Source organism: Parasteatoda tepidariorum, chromosome 5, assembly GCF_982258835.1.
Source record: "Parasteatoda tepidariorum strain Cologne lab strain chromosome 5, Ptep-v5.0, whole genome shotgun sequence".
In the NCBI taxonomy this organism is placed as follows: domain Eukaryota; kingdom Metazoa; phylum Arthropoda; class Arachnida; order Araneae; family Theridiidae; genus Parasteatoda; species Parasteatoda tepidariorum.
Genome location: NC_141759.1, coordinates 70,108,633 through 70,115,230, shown reverse-complemented (window position 1 = coordinate 70,115,230; position 6,598 = coordinate 70,108,633). Strand labels below are relative to the sequence as shown.

The 6,598-nt window shown below is 30.6% G+C and overlaps 1 pseudogene; it reads right to left on the bottom strand.

Annotated features, from left to right (window-relative positions):
- Positions 1-1,168: 1,168 nt before the first annotated feature.
- On the bottom strand, positions 1,169-3,102 carry LOC147809482 (protein FRA10AC1 pseudogene; annotated as a pseudogene).
- Positions 3,103-6,598: the final 3,496 nt, after the last annotated feature.

Sequence of the window (6,598 nt, the reverse complement as noted above, 5' to 3'; positions counted from 1 at the left end):
TGGTTCATGTTCTGAAACAATTATAACCTCTTGGATTCGATGTAGTCTCGAAACTTTTCTAAGGCCCTAACTTCAGTCAAGGCTTCATGTTCAGTAGTTGAATTGTTGCGCTCTGCTGGGATTAATAGGCGACTGGCATACTCGATAACATGCTCGTCTGGACCATTTCCTTGGAGAAGAGCTGCTTCGTGGGCAAAGTTACTTGCATCTGTTGTTAAACGTTTTTTTAAAGGTTCAAAAGCTTTCCTTTGTTCAGGTCCCCAGGATCCCTCTACTCCTTTCTTAGATACATTACTAAGCTGTCGCGCTATATCTGCAAAGTTAAGAACGTATTTTCTGAACCAAAAACTAGTTTACAAGAAAGACAAGAGTTTTTTCACATTAGTTGGAATTTGTCACTTCGGACATGCTAATTTCAGCTTGCGATCTACCCAATTTGATGGTTAATCTACGTTCACTTAGAATAAATTATTAAATGCTTTTTCAGCAGCATGTTCTGCATCTTGTCTTGTGGTTAATTGTATGAAAACGCAGTGTTGTTTAGACAATAATGTTATAGAGCGAAGGCCCCTATAAACAGAATAAAAAGTAGGAAATCAATTTTATAGTTAAATAATAGAAAATGGCAGAGTTTATATAACGTTTGCATAAATATAAATATTACATTTTTGGGGACTGAAGTGTAAATTTTTATATTGTCATAATACATGGGGCGGTTTGCGAAATACTTATAGGGTTTACTAATCAGGGTGGTTGAATATTCCATGTTAATTTGTATTGATGTTTATTGACATTGTTCAAAAAAGGCCAGCTTTAAAGATGTAGTTTGGATGTTCTGTGGTCAGTTATAAGCTAGAGTGAGTTAAGGTAAATTAAATTATTTAAAATTTATGTAATGTTTATTAAATGGCGTTAAAGAACAGTTTCGGCTTTTATATTGGTCCACTTTTATCAAATTTGGTTCAGAGCAATAAAAAACTTGATGTAAAATAAATAAATGATTATGGGTTAAAACAGCTTCATAGCAGGTATGAAAATATAACTATTAAACTAATGGTAAATTGTTTAAGAAAAGTAGAAAATAGATTGACATGCCAGAAATAATTGATTATTCTGAATTAAAAATATGCAAAATAAGAACAATATAATAATTTTTTTTGACACAAAAACAAAACAATTTATTTTTCAAATCCTTTTTACAAAACAAAAAGTAGAAAATAAAACAATCTTATTTTTTTAAAATAAATAATTTTTTCATGTATTTATTACAAAACTAAACTTAACTTTCACATTGGATTTACAAGATTTTTAAATGATTCAAAACATGAAATTGTTTTTTCTTTAAAGCAATATTTCTTAATCTCTCTTTACTTGGCTTCTTTTTAACTTATAACCGACTCATGTCTCAGAATTCTAAGCAAAACAAAATACTAACAAAACAAATGAATCTTTAATGATAACAATTATAGGTATCAAGATTTTCGATTTATTTATAACAATCATATTTTATTTTTTATATGTTTAGATAATTATTAAATATAATGTATTATGATTCATAATTCTATTAATACTTTAGTCACTTGTTTTTTATAATTAAAATAATAAATTTCATGAGATAAACTAGTAATTAACAACAATCAGAAAATTATGAAGCATAGTTATTAATAACTATGATAAAGTAACTTATATATTAGTTTGTTAAATATATCACAAATACATTTCATTTATCATTATATTTTTTCCTTATTATCTTGGCAAGCATTACATAATAAATTTTTAAAGGGCGCAAGAACAATTTCAGATATTAAGCATTAGAATAATATGGATTCATGGTACATGAGCAGAAATAAGATGATGTGATATTTTAATGTCAAATAGGAACGTTTCCATATTGTTGCCGAACTGCCTGGGACACTGGCACACAAACTAATGAAATAATAATAACATCGCTGAATAGTGTTGATTCTTAAAACTTATAATCACTACATATTTTTTAAAAAATTTATAGCGAATGCGGAACTGAGAAGTTGCACTTAGAAATTTCAGCTGGCAAGATCCAATTTGGAAATATCCTTCATTAGTAAATCTATAGCAATAATTCTTCCAAAAATTCCTCAAAAGCATCTTCTTTCGATTGTTCTACTTCTTCTTTGATCTTTTGTTTCCAAATATTCGTTTCCTCAGGAATCTTTTGAGTGTTAGCTTCTTCAGCTGTATTATTAGGTACCGATATATTATCTACTAAGTTATTCTTCGAATTGTAATCACTTTTTTCTTTCTTCTTTTTCAGAGCTGCTTTACCTTTATATCCATAATGCAGCTTGTCAGAGCACCGCTCACACAACCGTAATTTGACTAATGCACTTTTCTTTTTCACCTTTTTCCATGTAAGAAAACAGAACCTCCCAACTGTTCAATTCATCTTTTTGATCACAACGAATATTACCACAGAAGAACTGCCCCTTACCAATAATTAGTTCTTTTTCTGTGCGCCACCTCATGCCAACTTTTTTTATCTTTATAGCGAGAAAGATCGCACAAACAATATTCCTTAAAGAGTCTATCATAATATTTCTTTGCTAGCTTTTCACCCCAGGTAGTTGCGTCATCATCTTCTTCCCATAAGAATTTATGATTTTCGCGAATTACATCATGATCAGTTTTATAATTACTAGTATCTCTTCTAAGATTTTGAGTGGTTCCTGAATAGCATAGAACGTAATCGTTGATGAGTTTTTTATGCCTCGTATAGGCGTCTAAGGCCTGGTATGCTTGTTGTTGAGAACGGCCCTGTTCTAATGCACACTGGTCATGGAATGTCTGTCTGTTTGGCTTGGAAATTCTTTTTGCAGGAGTTTTGAATGTGACTTCATCGTCTATAGATTTTCTTTTATTGCTTGGTTGGGTATCAAACTCGAACTCAGATTCATAGTCTTCATCTATAAATTGTTCCCTAGAACCACAAGCTTCACTCATTTTAAATTTTCATTAGCAACAAATTGATGTCTTTCAATGTTTGATAAGAGAAATTAACAGCATATAAAGTTTGTTTTGGTTTTTTAAAATCTAAAAAACAAATAAATAACATTGAGGTATAAGAACTGCCTATTTCTGTTCAACTGAATTTGGATGGTTGGTGATTGGCTTAGGACAGTTCACACTGCTTGCGATTCACGCAGCTATGACCGCAATCGATAAGATGGCTCTTGAGTTGTAGAAAAGAAAAGAAAAAATTTAAAAAAGTGATAAAACCATTTTTAGAAGAACTCTCTCTTCTAATCGCGATCGCAATGCTCTAATACGCCATCTGGAGAGACCTCTCTTCTAAGTTGTATAGGAATGTACTACGATATTTCCCCCTTTCTTTATATTTTGCGTATTCGACTATCAAAAATATTTATTTAAAATTTTCATGGTGCTTTCTTTTAGAACTATGCCCAATGCAGTTTTTAGTCCCATATAGTTTTCTAACTTAAAAGTTTTTAATCTATTTGAAAACAAAGAGAATCTAAAGTTCTTCCTTCATTCCTTGAGTTCTGCTCTACGTCCGCTATAGCCCATTTCGAACGCCAAAAACACCGCTATTCTGCTTTTTTTTTCTTTTCCAAAAATAAATATTTTAATTTTGAGATCTTCTACTCAAGTTGACAACAGAAATTAATTCAAAAATCAGTATCACTGTCTACTAAGACAAAAGTATCGTCACTGCATTTTTTCCACCTTGAGAGTTTGAACAATTTCAAGCATTTTTCTTTGAAATAATGCATGAATATGTTATAAAAAATGGAGGCGAGGGGGTCGCTCATGGCTAAACCTACCATTTGCTTATAGAAATTATCAGTGAATTAAAAAGCATTTTGTTGAATACAGGAATTGACAAAGGAGATATCTTTAATTTCAATAAAAGAGTAATGAAATTCTTGGACACATTAGTATAGAAAGAGAAAAAAAAATCAATAGAGAGCATAGTTTTGCTGAAGAAGGGAATATGTTCTTATTGGGAAACAAACTCAAAGGAATTTTTAACAGTGTGGATTTTGTTGAATGTTAGATGTGAAATAATACGAGCTAAATAGTGAACTAGTTTACAGCACGCGGGATCAATGTTCGCAAACGCAAATTGAGGTATGTGAACTAAGAAGGGCATACATACGAGCATAATTTGAAATAAAAGAAATGAAATTACGCATAGAGCAGTTCGAAAGAGTACAGGAACTTATTATTTTATTCTTAATAGCAGTAGAATGAGGAAGAGTAGGGTCAGACTTGTAAGAGCCAGAGATTACATATATTCAACATGGTCTCCAGTGCAATCTTTACTATTTCGATTCATTGTGACAGGTATCGAAAATTTTTTGATTTAATATTACATGTGTTGAAAAATTTATGCCCAATCCCATAAATTTGTTACAAGAATTATTTAATATTTATTTATTTATTCTTTAAATTTAAGGGTTCCTTTTATACAGAAAAGGTTAATGTTTCTTCCATGATAATTTTAAATTGGAAGAATTACGAGAATGCTAATTCCTCACATTTAATAACTACGCTAATTCCTTATATTATAATTAATGACCATGAATATTTTAGTTTCATTTTATTTCCTGAAATATAATTTGGTTAAACCACTTTACCGAATTTTAAATGTCTTGCTGTAAATGTTTTTATAACTTAAACTCTGCAAAAGTTTAAAAAATACTTACAACCCTTAAATTTAAAACTTAGTCATTCGATTCAATAGAACATATGAAAACGGGAAAAAAATATTCAAAATTTCTAATTAGTTACTAAACAAATAAGGAAATAGTGATATTCACCATATTTGAAAAGCATGGAAGAAGCAAAAAAAATTTTTTGTTTGAAAAGGGAGTTTAATCTTTTTCCCATTATGAATGCAGGAAAATTAGTCAATCTTCTTGAAATACCCTGTGTGTTTTTCTAGTTTTTAAAGAATTGCAAAATGGATTAATTTTAAAAAAATAATTAATACTTAATTATTGATTCACTATCACTTTGTAAAATTTCTCACAACGACCATACATGTTACCATTCTAGATATTCCGTACCAATTTTACTTTTTATTGGTAATTTGATTTTTATGTCAAGGCTAAGAAGAAGTTCACATACATAGTTGACAAACACTCTTTGAATTCCTTTTTCATTCAATGCATATATTAAATATTTTATATAGTTAATTTCAAAATATAAGCTTACGACTCATTATTTTTAACAAACTTTGCTTTTGTCTCCCTTTTTCAACGTGAGTTTACGTATTAATGAGTCTAAAAGTAATTGATATTTTTAGACTACGAATTTAAATTTTTCCCCAGGTCTACACTTGGTTGAGAACGCAGCCAACGGATCGCTCTGATGTAAGACTGGACGAAGTGAGAACAAAGCTGGATGAAGCTGTGCATGAAAATAGACAGTTAAGAATGTCTTTATTGGACACGCAGACAAGCATTGCGTTGATGAGAGGGGAACTTGTACAGTTACGAACAATGTACGAAGAAAAATGTCGTGAACTCAGCAGGTTTGTTCACAGTTAAATCAAACACATTTCCTTTCACGCCATTAATGTGTTTGATAAATATTTCCTAGCTTTTAAACATTATTTAATTCTTACATTTATTTTTAATTCTCTAATCCTTTTTTTTACAACAAAAAATATCCATTGAATCTTTTTTTCTTCAGAAAACACTTGAAGTTCAAATCAAATTCTCTAGATAGTAGTATTTCTATAGATAGTAGCATAGTATTTCTTTAACTGCTTATATAGTAGCGAAGCCTGTTAAAAGGTTAGTGTAATTAGTTCGGCTTCGATAAAAGAGAAAAAACAATAAATTACAGCATCCTCGCAATTTGATGGATTTGCGGGATCAAATCCTCAGCGAGTGACTTACACTGGATACCTGCAAAACCTGGTGGACTCACTTCTTAAACGAATCCAGGCTGTTATCAAATTCAGAGGCGGTGTTACACGCCATTAAATTATGTTTTTCATGATTTCTCTAAGGGTGACTAATTTTTTGTCCGGTGTGCTTAAGATTCACATGAAACTACATGTGCGTAGAGATAGTTTGCTGATATCGGATTTATGGAACTAACTGAAATTAAGCTTTATAGTTAAGTTGCTGTTTTGTATTTAAAATATGTAAATTATCTGATTAATTTTTGGTTCGACGGAGTCTTTGATGTGTACGACTTAGAAAAGTCAATTCTAACAACGCCCCATAGATCAATATAGACTACATCGGGAAAAAGGAAAATAATTATCAAACTTATTTTTGTTCAGGGAAGGGAATTCCCTCCTATGGATACTTTTATAGTTTCAAAGAAGGAATCTTTCCAGATGTGAATATAGATGATTTCTTACACAGACCCTTTCCCAGAAAGCCTGCAATCTTACGACAACCTTGTGTCAGAATTTTCTTTTTATTGTCTTTAAAATGCTTGTACTAAAAACCTTTTTTCAATAAAGCAAAAAGGTTGCAATTCTGCAAAAATATTGCAGTATCGCAACCTTTCATCATAAAAGGATTAAAAATTATTTTTCAAAGCTTTTTTGAAAATTATTGTCTCTGAGGTAAAATGGTTA